This window comes from Capra hircus, chromosome 21 (genome assembly GCF_001704415.2).
Source record: "Capra hircus breed San Clemente chromosome 21, ASM170441v1, whole genome shotgun sequence".
Taxonomy (NCBI): Eukaryota; Metazoa; Chordata; class Mammalia; order Artiodactyla; family Bovidae; genus Capra; species Capra hircus.
In genome coordinates, this window is record NC_030828.1 from 27,766,542 (window position 1) to 27,780,507 (window position 13,966).

A 13,966-nucleotide genomic window follows, 5' to 3' on the forward strand; every position below is an offset into this window, starting at 1 on the left:
AGTACTCTTGCCTGGAAAATCCCATGGGCAGAGGAGCCTGGTGGGCTGCAGTCCATGGGGTCGCTGGGAGTCGGACACAACTGAGTGACCTCACTTTCACTTTTCACTTTCATGCACTGGAGAAGGACATGGCAACCCACTCCCATGTTCTTGCCTGGAGAATCCCAGGGACGGGGGAGCCTGGTGGGCTGCCGTCGATGGGGTCGCACAGAGTCGGACACGACTGAGGCGACTTAGCAGCAGCAGCAGCAGCAGCAGGCTTGTTCTTCTGCTGTTGTTGTTCAGTTGCTAAGTCATGTCTGACTCTTTGTGACTCCATTGACTGCAGCACACCAGGCTTCCCTGTCCTTCACTTTCTACAGGAGATTGCTCAAACTGGTGTCCAGCCACTTCATCCTCTGTCATCTCCTTCTCTTCCTGCCCTCAATTTTTCCCAGCGTCAAGGTCTTTTCCAATGACTTGGCTCTTTGCACCAGATGGCCAAAGTACTCAAGCTTCAGCTTCAGCATCAGTCCTTGAGTTCTTCCCAATTCATTAAAATTTAAATTTTCATCTTTAAACTGACAGATTTTTTGTCCTCATATTGCTTTCACGATGCTGCTTTCCTCTGTCAAGGAAGCTTGACAGTGATGGTGGACCAATGTTTCTGAATCCCACTTTGCACATAATTAAGTGCACTGGAACACAGGCGTGCTGCTGATGACAGCAAAGCGCTACTCTGTTCTCTGGTTCTCATTGCACTTTAGAACATGCATCACAGGGTCAATGGGGAACATCCACTAACAAAATTTCCTTAAAACCCAAAGTCTGTTGAGGAGCTAAGGTTTTGTGTGTTTTTTAAAATTGTGTGTGTGTATAAAGCATCTAAGGCAAACAATATATAATTCCAGTAGATAGAAATTTTATTATGAAAATCATACAATTAAGCTTTTAAACCTTCCCTGACCTTTCGGGGAAAATTAGGACCTGCTTTTTATTCAGATCATCAGACATTTCACCTTTATTTTGGTCTTGCTTTCATCACAGTCTATCTGTTTGCTAATTTAGCTGTTGTCTCTGCAACAGATGCTCAAATTATTTGTGGAATAATAAATCTAACAGAGGGCACAGACTTTACATTTTTCATCACATGAGTGCCACTGCGAGAGAGACAGGCAGAGATAGACAGAAACAGAGAGACAGAGAGAGATAGGGAGTGACAGAGACAGGGTGAGACAAAGAGAAAGATAGAGACAGACAGACAGGGAGACAGAGAGATAGAGTGACAGAGACAAAGAGACAGACAGGGAGATACAGAAGGGGGGTAGAGAGAGAGAGACAGAGGCAGAGAAAAAGAGACAGAGAGACAGACAGAGAGAGAGAGAGACAGAGATAGAAGGAGAGAGAGCACTAATCTACAAGTGGAGAATCTGAAGGGGTCATTGTAACCTTCCTGTCAGGGAGCCAGGTGTCCCCATAGGACATGGCAACAATTTCTGCCATCCTAGGAGTTTTTACAAGATCTTTTTGTTCAAATGACACTTTCAAGGGCGGCAGAAGTTGATAAATTATGAATGTTCACAGCAGCCTCCCTGCTGATCAGAGAAACGAGGCTGCTGGTCTTGAGATGTTCCCACCACAGGAGAGGCCTGGAGCCAGCTGGACTGTGGGGGCGGGGACTCCATCTCCTCCCTGCCTTTTGTTAACATGCAGAAGTGTGTTTTGGGGGCCAGACTCTGAGAAGTCATTAGTTAGCATTGTAATCAACGCAGAGCCTGACTTGGCCTGCAGAAGCAGAGAGAGGGCGGAACACAGTTAACAGGAACACAAGGCACATTTAGCATTTCTGTCCCTCAGAGACCCAAGTGAGGATGTTTGGAATAACAGAAACATCATAAAGAACTAAAATGAGGTTCTGGGGCCAAATTAACTTGGGAAACAGCGGTTCAGAAAATGAAACAGGGGCTTCGCTGGTGGCTCAGTGCTACGTTCAATCCCTGGTCTGGGAAGATCCCACGTGCCATGGAGCAACTAAGCCCCTGCACCACGACTACCGAGCCTGTGCTCTGCAACAAGGAAACTGCAGCAACGAGAAGCCCGTGCACCGCAACTGGAGAACAGCCTCCATGCGCAGAAACTAGAGAAAGCCCGCGCAGCAACGAAGGCCCAACACAACCAAAATCAACACATTAAAAAACAAAACAAAAATGACATGGCCTCTCTCCTGCATGGCTTCTCAGTCTGTCAATCTTTTCTTGCTTGTCACCACCATATGGGAGGCGACCAGGGACCCAGGATGCCTGCATTCCTGTTCTCCCTCCCCCCACCTTATTTCTAAAATAACACCCACCACATTGTCCACACCAAATGCTCCCAAGAGCCACTGGCAGAAAAGGGGGAGGAGGAGCGAAGGGGCTGCTTTTCCTCCTGGGCCCCAGCTGCGGGGGCAACCACAGGGAGGTGGGGCTCCCCCAGGCTCAGCCCCCCACCCCAGGATCGCTGTGCTTCCAGATACAAATGCCTGTCAGCTTGTGTTGGTTCATTCTTTGAGTGTAACGAACCATCCATCAAGAAGAGCATTTTCATTGTTTTCTGGTCTCTAGTCCAACAGAAGGGTATGTGACCTTCAGTGGTGACCGTCAGAGTTACGAAAAAGTCCTGCTCAGAGCCCCGCCGTGTGTCTCTGGGTGAAACTGAAAGCCCCCCTCAGCAGCAGAGCCCCGGTGAGTCCTTAAGGAATGACTTCTGCTCATTGTTTCAGTGGTGTGAACACACCAGAGACGGGGTAGAGATAAAATATCTGTGGCGGGCAGATAAGAACCAAGATGGGAGGACATGAGCAGGGCACCTGGACACAGATGTTTTCAAATTTCCTTTTAATCTTGGGGTGGGGGCAAGGGGGAGAGGAGACTCACCTAGTGTGAGGGTGAAATTGGGGAATGGCACATAACAATTTCAGTTTCTGGCTTTGCTTGACGTTTCCCAGGGCTCCCAAGGCTCCTGGGTCCTGGGCTGAAGTGAGCTTGCTCTGGCTTCGTCCTCGGTTGCTGGGGGTGGGGGATGTGCTTTCTCCTTTCTGTGAGGTGAGGGGCCCTCCCTTCTGCTCTCCATCTGCTACAGCCAGACTCCTCACCTTGCACCTTGGTGCCCATGTCCTTGGTCTTGGCGAGCTCTCTGCTTTGACAGTGGGCATCTCATGGGCTCTGGAGGATGCGGTCACCAGAGTGACCTGTGCTCCTGTCAGGTGAGTCACTAACACCCTCGAGAATCGGTCAGTTTCAAGCACTGTTTTTCCTTCTAGAGAGCACGTTTCTAGCAGATATTGGTGTCATTCTTGTTCTGTGGCTCAGTCGTGTCCAACTCTTTGCGATCCCATTGGCTGCAGCACAGCAGGCTTCCCTGTCCTTCACCATCTCCCAGACTTTGCTCAAACTCATGTCCATTGAGTTAGTGATGCCATCCAACTATCTCATCCTCTGTCACCCCCTTCTCCTGCCCTCACTCTTCCCCAGCCTCAGGGTCTTTTCCAATGAGTCGGCTCTTCATATCAGTATTGGATCACATCAGCTCTTCACTCTTCCACAGTATTGGAGTTTCAATTCAGCATCAGTCCTTCCAATGAATATTTCAGGGTTGATTTCCTTTAGGATTGACTGGTTTTATCTCCTTGCTGTCCAAGGGACTCTCAAGAGTCTTCTCCAGCACAACAGTTTGAAAGCATCAATTCTAGCAGATATTAGAGGTCTGCTAACTCCAACACTGGCTGAGCTGGCCTGGCTGCAGCAGGTGCCCCTGGGGCCAGGGTGAGGGGTGGGGGACAGAAGGGTCACCTGGGAGGCCGGCCCTGGAGCACATGGACCTCAGCTCCCTGCCAGGCCAGCCCCCTCCATCCGAGAGCACATGCTCTGGAGATGGTGTGGCTGACACACTGGAGAGGATGCAAGAGGGGTTCATCAGAGCTGATGCCTGCCCCTCCCAGCTTCCTCCCTGCCCTGTTCCCTGACACACATGCAACCCCAGCTCAGAAGACAGAAGGGTCCACACAGGAGAAGAACCTTACATTGTGCTGATACTTAGGGGTCTCCTGAGGAGTGCTGGGTGATGGACCAGGGTTCCCATTGTTAGGACAGACATGGTTAAGCTCCCAAGAAATGCAGCAAGTCTACTGTATTTCCATGAGTGGTCCTGGGAGGCAGGGGAGTGAATCAATCTTGCCTGTGGCTTTCACTCAGATCTACGTATGGGAATGAGGCAACATGATCCACTGGTGGCTGGAGACTGGAGGGATGTGAAAAGGTCCCCAAGTGTCCCAGCCATGAAGTCACATGAACAGAACCATGAGAAGACAGTGCCAAGCAGGTATCAAGTCCAGCAGGAAGAAATCCCTGGGTCAGAGTCCTTCCAAGTCCACGGAGACCGGGGGCACAGAGCCAGGGCTGAGATGGCCAGCTCCGTGCACTGCACGCCCCTGGGCTTCCTGCTCTCAAATTCCGGTTACCCTTAGACTTGGTCTCTGCTGCTCCCACCTCAGAAGCCCCTGACCCCTGCTCCCCAGCATCACTCAGGCCCCAGCCCACCTGTCACCTGCTCAGAGAAGACTGGGCTACCTCTATACACCAGACTGCTCCTTTTCTTGTAGCCCTTCCTCTTACCTGTCTCTTCTGTTTGCTCCTCTGTCACCCACCTCTCTGCCTATAATGTGAGCCACACAGAGGATACAGAGTCAGGATTCGTTTGACTTGTCACAGCACCTAGGACATTTCAGACATGGGACTCTGCTTCTGTGTTTCTGTGAAAATACATCATCCAACGAATGTAAGGGGAAATGGACACAGGACAGGTGAGTATTTATATGGAACCACTGTTGGCTGGGCTTCCCTGGTGGCTCAGTGGTAAAGAATCCACCTGGCAGTGCAGGAGATGTGTTTAATCCCTGGGTCAGGAAGATCACCTGGAGAAGGAAGTGGCAATCTACCTCAGTATTCTTGCCTGGGAAATCCCATGGACAGAGGAGCCTGGCAGGCTACAGACCATGAGGTCACAAATGAGTCAGAAACAACTTAGTGACTCAACAACAACTGTTGGCTTACTTGAAACATACCAGTTCTTATTTTGCTGAGAATTTCTTCTTTGCTGGGGAACTTTGGGATTTGGACTTGACTTTCAAATTGCTGTGTTAGCCATGACATCCATTTGCTGATGATAATGACAAATTCACATGCAGATGAACTAAAAGAGAACTGTGTTACTCTAGAGGGGACAATTCTCTGTCATCATGACAAACTGCAAAGAACAGTCCAATACCATATTTCCTGTGAAGCCAAGAGAGGCTGAGACTCTTCTTGACCCATGATTAGTAGAATAAAATCTATAGCTCTCGGCAACAATGGAAACCTGGAAGGAGATTGTGGCTGAGACCCTGAGTGGACCTGTGTACTTTCAGCTAAGTTTTCTGAATTTCATCTTTAAAGCCAGGCATTTCCAACAACCCCAGCCGAAGGCCGCATCCTCTCCTCATTTACTATTCATCATGATGAAGCTGAATCAGGGTTGCCCTGGTTACGGTGGAGCTCCTCTGAGGTCTGTGGCTTCGTAATTAGTGTTGGCTTGGTTACTGGGTGCTTTCAATTTTGAGATTAGAGTGCTGGTAATAAATGCGGCTAGAAGCATCATGAAAAAATTCTAACCGGCTCTGGAAAGAATAAAATAATCATAGAATCAAGGCCCTCCTCCAAAATGGACCATTGAGGATCTCAAGCTGTGGTCCTGATAAACCTAGTAATGAGAAATAAAATGGTAGAGGCTTCCCAGGTGGCTCAGTAGTAAAGAACCCACCTGCCAGTCAGAGACATGGGTTCGATCCCTGGGCTGGGAAGATCCCTTGGAGGGATGGCAACCCACTGCAGTATTCTTGACTGGAGAATTCCATGGACAGAGGAGCCTGGCAGGCTGCAGTCCATGGGGTCACAATAGAGTTGGACACAACTTGAGAGACTGAGCATGCAAAAATAACAGAAAACTTTTTACACACTGCTATATTTAAAATGGATAACCACAAAGACCTATTGTATAGCACATGGAACTCTGCCCAGTGTTATGTGCCAGCCTGGATGGGAGGGGCAGGGGGTTTGAGGGAGAATGGATACATGTATGTGTATGGCTGAGTCCCTTTGCTGTCCACCTGAAACTATCACAACATTGTTAATTGGCTATACCACAATACAAAATGGCTCTGATGTTAAAAAAAATTAAAGAAGAAAAAATAAAAAACAATAACTGAATAATGAAACTGTTAGTTAGATGACTTCAGCTAAATGAATTGGGCTGTCACACACAGAATGTTAAGTCTGTTATCAAGACCTTGCTTCTCCCAGCATTCAGTAAACGTTCTTTGAGTTTCTGCCATAACCTCATTCTGGACTCCAGGAGGAGGAGTAGTCCTGGGGAGCCTGGAGGACTGCTAGAAGGGAGGATGACATGGGATGTAGCCTAAGAACAAGGGTTTCCAGAAAATAAGAGAGGGTGGTGCCCTGAGCAGGCAGGAAGCAGACTGGATGCTCAGAACTCAGTCTAGTCCCTGTGCAGAGGCCCAGAACCCTCACCAGGCTGAGATAAGGATACCCGGCTGCAGGAATCCAAAGTGTCTGTGAGCATCTGGGGACAGCTGTCCTGTGTCCGAAGCCTGGTCTTTAAGTTGCCTGGAGTTGAGGTGGGTCCGCTGCCAGGGGTGAAAGGGATGAAGGGCACATTCGGGGTGAGAGGGTCTGAGATGCTATCCCCATGCCTACACTTGTAAGGGACATGCAGAGTGCGAGGGGCTCTAGGATTCGTTTGTGACCCAAGTGGTCCCTAGAAGAGCTGCTGCTGCTGCTAAGCCACTTCAGTTGTGTCCGACTCTATGCGACCCCATAGACGGCAGCCCACCAGGCTCCTCCGTCCCTGGGATTCTCCAGGCAAGAACACTGGAGTGGGTTGCCATGTCCTTCTCCAATGCATGAAAGTGAAGAGTGAAAGTGAAGTCTCTCAGTTGTGTCCGACTCTTAGCGACCCCATGGACTGCAGCCTATCAGGCTCCTCCACCCATGGGATTTTCCATGCAAGAATACTGGAGTGGGTTGCCATTGGAGAACCCTAACCAGCTGGATCTGGAGGGGAGGTCCCGGGGAGGATCTCAGACCTTAGCAGGTAGTGTCAGCCCAGGCTCACAGCGGGGTGGGCCAGGGGCCAGCACAGAGCAAGTGCCATCCCGCCCACTTCCCACTTCCACTGCTGTGATGCTCAGTCTGGGCCCCCAGGCCCAGATGCCACCAGGGATGGAAAAGTAGAAGATGGAAAGGGGAGAAGTGCTGAACACGTCCTGGAACGAGGTAACATTAACCCTGGAAAGATTGTTCTCAGCTGATAAGAGACCAGTATCACAACGCAATGATAAGGGTCATGTTTATTTTTCCTACATCAGGGGACCCAGGCCAAGTTAAAGGGAGGTATAAAAAATGAAGAATGTGTTTCTGCAGTTCTGAGGCACTCTGTAAAAATGTCAACACACCACATAAAATATAGGTGAACAGGATTGAGACCAAACATCGTTCATAAGTACAGACATAAATAGGCTGAACTTACCAATTAAAGGAAACAGAGATCTTGAAAACAGTAAGCTATATGAAATCAGCCAGACACAAAAACACACATATTGTATGATTTCACTCCTGTGACGTCCCTAGAGGTATGAAAAATCTCAGAGCCAGAATGTAGATGGTGTTTCCCAGGGGCTGGGGGAGAGCGGAGGGGAGTAGTTAGTGTTTAGTGGGACAGTTTTTGTTTGGGAAGATGAAAAAGCTATGGAAATGGATGGTGGTGACAGCTGCACAACAGTGTGAATGTACTTAATGCAGCTGAATTTCATGGTTACAAATAGTTAAAATGGTACATGTTATGTGTATTTTACCACAATAGAAAAAACAAGGGGGGGAAGACGTCTACCTTTATAAGCTGATTAAAATGCCACTTAATTATCAACTCATACGTGTAATCAAGAAAAAAATCAAGATGAGATGTTCTCCCCATACCTACACTCGTAAGGGACCTGTAGGATGTAAGTGGTCCTAGAATTATTATCATTGTTACCATTCATACAATAGATAAAACTTTTCTTATAGAGAAATATACACTTTTAAAAATATTAGACAATATTTATGGAAAAATACTAAGAACTATTTTAGCCCACCAGGTTCCTAAGTCCATGGGATTCTCCAGGAAAGAATACTGGAGTGGGTTGCCATATCCTACTCCAGGGGATGTTCCTGACCCAGGGATCGAACCTGCATCTCCTATGGTTCCTGCACGTAGGCAGATTCTTTACTGTTGAACCACCAAATTTCCTATTTATACTCATGGCTTTAAAATTGATTCAAAGCCCAAAGAGATCACAAACAAGAAAAAATGCAAGATCTGCTAAATAACTAAAATATCAGCAACCCCAAACAATTTGACTGATGAATCTTTTCAAAGAGTCATGGAACAGATGGTCCCCTTGGCCTTTATATCATTGTATGTATGTTAGTCACTCAGTCATGTCTGACTCTTTGCACCCCATGGACTGGAGCCCACCAGGCTTCTGTATCCATGGGATTCTCCAGGCAAGAATACAGGAGTGGGTTACCATGCCTCCCTTCAGGGGATCTTCCCGACCCAGGGATAGAACCTACGACTCCTGTGTCTCCTGCATTGGCAGGTGAATTTTTTACCAAGAGCCCACCTGGGAAGCCTTGGACTCTGCTGACATTAATATTATGGTAAGGGAATAATATGAACTCTACACATACAAATTTGACAATTTAAATAAGATGAATCAACTTATTAAAAATCACAAGCTACCACAACTCAGAACAGGAAACAGACAATTTGAATAGCCTTATACTATTAAGGAAGTTATTTTTATAATTTTAAATCTCCCCCCAAAGAAATCTCCAAGCCTAGATGGTCTCACTAGAAAATTCTATCAAATGCTTAAAGAAGAATCAATACCAATTCTAAATAATTTCTTCCAGAAAGAAGAAAAATGTTCATGTGTTGCTCATTTTCTAGTTGACTTCTTTGTTCAGTGTTGAAATTTCTTCATATACTCTAGATACTAGTCCTTTTTCAGATATGCCACTGCATATTTATTTCTCCAAAGTGTATATACGGATGTCAGTGAAACACATGAAAAGAGGTTTAACATCATTTGCATCAGGAAAATGCAAAATGAAACCATATCGCCACACATCTCTGAGAATGACTAATATATATATATATATATACTGTCAACACCAAATGCTAATGAAGATGTGGAGAAACTGAATCATTCATACATTGCTGATAAAGATGTAAAATGTACGGAAGTGTGGCTGGGAAAGTCTCTTAAAAAACTAAACATGCAGTTATAATATGGAAATTGTGTTCTTGGATATTCATCCGAGAGAAATGAAAACTTATGTTCACACAAAAATACATACATGAATGTTCACACCAGCCTTATACATAACAGAAAAAACCAGAGGTAGTGCAGGTAATTAGTTAAACATGCTGTCATCCTACATACCATGCAGTGCTACCCAACAATGAAAAGGAACAGACCACTGATATACACAACAACACCTTGGATGAACCTCCATGGAATCATGCTGAATAAAAAGAGCCAGTTCCAAATGGTTGCATATGCATGTTTTCATTTACACAACTTTTTGGAAATGAGGTTTGTTTTTTTTTTCTTTTTTGAGAAATAGTGAACAGATTCGGGGTCTCCAGGAGTTAAGAGTGGGCAAAAGAGAAATGAATGTGGTTATAAAAAGATCAGCATGAGGGATCCGTTGACTGTGGTGGTGGATACGTGAACCTACATGAATGACAAAATCACATAAAATAGACATACTCTCATACCCATCCAGACAAATGAATATAAGTAAAGATGGGGAAATCTGATTGCATCAATGTTAATATTGTGGATGTGATATGTTATTATTGGAAGAAATTTGAAAAAATGCACAGCAGATCTCTGGGCTTCCTAGGTGGCTCCGTGGTAAAGAATCTGCCTGCCAATGCAGGAGATCTGAGACACGACAGTTTGATGATCCCTGGGTTAGGAAGATTCCATGAAGAAGGGAATGGCAACCCACTCCAGTATTCTTGCCTGGGAAATCGCATGGACAGAAGAGCCTGGCAGGTTACAGTCGATGAGATCATAAAGAGTTGGATAGGACTAAGAACAACACACAATGACAAGATTTCTATTATTTCTAATAACTTCATGTGAATTCACAAATGTATCAGTAAAAATAAAAAATTTTCAATTGAAAAATTTTAAAAATTTATATGAATCCTAACTCTTCCATTTCTATTCTGGAAATAAAAGCATTTTGGGGTGACATTTCTATAGGTGTTCATTGTATATTAAATAAAAAACAAGTTTCTGTATCCATTTTAACATGGTTTGAAAAGATATATTTTTCAGATCCAGCAGGTAGGATGTAAAAGTAAGGACTTGTGGGATTCTGGTTTATATAAACTACCTGATTGATACAGACTTTCACTCTTCATCCATTTCTAAAATAAGAGGATTAGCTATGGATGATTTTTAAATTCCATTATTGCTAAGTCTCTGTGTCCATAGGCTTCAACTTACTCATTTGTTATCCACCATGAAAAGTGTTTTTCTATTTAAAAATTTTTGTATCTATGTGAGATGATGGATATTCACAAAACTTTATGATCATGATGTAACTCAAATCATGATGCTGTGTGGGGAAAGAAGCTAAAAAAGTCAATATATGTATACGTATAACTGATGCACTTTGCTGTACAGCAGAAATTAACACAACATTGTAAATTAGCTAGACTCCAATAAAAAAATTTTTAAATTGCTATTCTGTACACCTGGATACAGTGTTGTATGTAAATTTTATCTCAATAAAACTGGAAAAATAAAAAAAGGTCTACCTAGAAGGGTGGGATAGGGGAGGAGAGGAAGGTTCCAGAGGGAGGTGATACATGTATAATTATGGCTGATTTGTCCTGCTGTACGGCAGAAACCAACACAACATTGTAAGGCAATTTTTCTTCAGTTAAAAAAATAAAAAGCTCTATTGCATCACAAGGTACTAAATACTGATTTAAATCCATATCAATCAATGTAAAAAGTTAAGAAAAAATATGCTCTATAATATTTGTAACAAAGGGAAAGCACCTTTATTTTCCTAGCTTATATGGCTGTCCACATCAGCTGGCCAAAGTATCAGAGCTTCAGCTTCAGCATCAGTATTTCCAGTGAATATTTGGGGTTGATTTCCTTTAGGATTGACTGGTTGAGACTCTCAAGAGTCTTCTCCAGGACCACAATTCGAAAGCGTTAATTCTTTGGGCTCAGCCTTCTTTATGGTCCAACTCTTACATCCATACATGACTACTGGAAAAACCATAGCTTTGACTACACGGACCTTTGTCAGCAAAGTGGTGTCTCTGCTTCTTAATATGCTGTCTAGGTTTGTCATAGCTTTTCTTCCAAGGAGCAAACATCTTTTCATTTCATGGCTGCAGTCATAATCTGCAGTGATTTCAGAGCCCAAGAAAATAAGAGGCATGGCTCTAAGTTAAAGAAACAAACGCCAATGCCCCATACTCGGGCGCCAGGGTCACATCAGGGGTCACCTGGCACTTGCACTGAATGTCACGGGACACACGCTGATCTCCACCCCAGCCACGCACTGCCTACCACATGCACGTTTCAATATAACCAAATGAGAAGCCAAGTTGTGATAAAATATAATGGTTTAATTCAACAAACGAAAATTCAGTCCACAGCACACCATCTATAGCACACAATCTATTATTTTCCAGGATTGAAAAGATAATTCTCTTTTTAAATTGGAAAATGAGAACTAAATTGTTTGGATGCACTCATTATCAAGCTTATATGTTATCTCAGCACTTAGAACAGACTTACAAAATTGATTTTCAAAACTTTAGTGCAGAGAAAAATCAATGCAACAAATGTTAGAATATAATCACTACTTCAGTTCAGTTTAGTCACTCAGTCGTGTCCGACTCTTTGCGACCCCATGAACTGCAGCACGCCAGGCCTACCTGTCCATCACCAACTCATGTCCATTGAGTCAGTGATGCCATCCAACCAACTCATCCTCTGTCATCCCCTTCTCCTCCCGTCCTCAATATTTCCCAGCATCAGGGTCTTTTCAAATGAGTCAGGTCTTCGCATCAGGTGGCCAAAGTATTGGAGTTTCAGCTTCAGCATCAGTCCTTCCAAAGAACACCCAGGACTGATCTCCTTTAGAATGGACTGGTTGGACCTCCTTGCAGTCCAAGGGACTCTCAAGTCTTCTCCAATACCACAGTTCAAAAGCATCAGTTCTTCGGCGCTCAGCTATCTTTATAGTCTAACTCTCACATCCATATCTGACTACTGGAAAAACCATAGCCTTGACTACATGGACCTTTGTTGGCAAAGTAATGTCTCTGCTTTTTAACATGCTGTGTAGGTTGGTCATAACTTTCCTTCCAAGGAGTAAGCGTCTTTTAACTTCATGGCTGCAGTCACCATCTGCAGTGATTTTGGAGCCCCCCAAAATAACGTCAGCTACTGTTTCCACTGTTTCCCCATCTATCTGCCATGAAGTGATGGGACCGGATGCCATGGTCTTAGTTTTCTGAATGTTGAGCTTTAAGCCAACTTTTTCACTCTCCTCTTTCACTTTCATCAAGAGGCTCTTTAATTCTTCCTCACTTTCTGCCGTAAGAGTGGTGTGATCTGCATATCTGAGGTTATTGATATTTCTCCCGGCAATCTTGATTCTGGCTTGTGCTTCATCCAGCCCAGTGTTTCTCATGATATACTCTGCATATAAGTTAAATAAGTAGGGTGACAATATACAGCCTTTACATACTCCTTTTCCTATTTGGAACCAGTCTGTTGTTCCATATCCAGTTCTAACTGTTGCTTCCTGACCTGTTTACAGGTTTCTCAAGAGGCAGGTCAGGTGGTCTGGTATTCCCATCTCTTTCAGAATTTTCCACAATTTATTGTGATCCACACAGTCAAAGGCTTTGGCATAGTCAATAAAGCAGAAATAGATGTTTTTCTGGAACTCTCTTGCCTTTTCTATGATCCAGCGGATGTTGGCAATTTGATCTCTGGTTCCTCTGCCTTTTCTAAAACCAGCTTGAACATCTGGAAGTTCATGGTTCATGTATTGCTGAAGCCTGGCTTGGAGAATTTTGAGCATTACTTTACTAGCGTTGGAGATGAGTGCAATTGTGCGGTAGTTGGAGCATTCTTTGGCATTGCCTTTTGCTGGGATTGGAATGAAAACTGACCTTTTCCAGTCCTGTGTCCATTGCTGAGTTTTCCAAATTTGCTGGCATACTGAGTGCAGCACTTTCATAGCATCATCTTTTAGGATTTGAAATAGCTCAACTGGAATTCCATCACCTCCACTAGCTTTGTTTGTACTGATGCTTCCCAAGGCCCACTTGACTTCACATTCCAGGATGTCTGGCTCTAGGTGAGTGATCACACCATCACGATTATCTGGGTCATGAAGATCTTTTTTGTACAGTTCTTCTGTGTATTCTTGCCACCTCTTCTTAATATCTTCTGCTTCTGTTAGGTCCAGACCATTTCTGTCATTTATTGAGCCCATCCTTGCATGAAATGTTCCCTTGGTATCTCTAATTTTCTTGAAGAGATCTCTAGTTTTCCCCATTTTATTGTTTTCCTCTATTTCTCTGCACTAATCGCTGAGAAAGGCTTTCTTATCTCTCCTTCCTATTCTTTGGAACTCTGCATTCAAATGGGTATATCTTTCCTTTTCTCCTTTGCTTTTCACGTCTCTTCTTTTCACAGCTATTTGTAAGGCCTCCTCAGACAGCCATTTTGCTTTTTTGCATTTCTTTTCCATGGGAATGGTCTTGATCCCTGTCTCGTGTACAATGTCAT

The 13,966-nt window shown here is 44.5% G+C and overlaps 1 protein-coding gene across 1 annotated transcript in view; it reads right to left on the bottom strand.

Annotated features, from left to right (window-relative positions):
- FAM189A1 (family with sequence similarity 189 member A1) overlaps positions 1–13,966 on the bottom strand; it is a 242,703-nt gene that overhangs the window by 40,855 nt on the left and 187,882 nt on the right. The gene's annotated exons all lie outside the window — the stretch shown is intronic.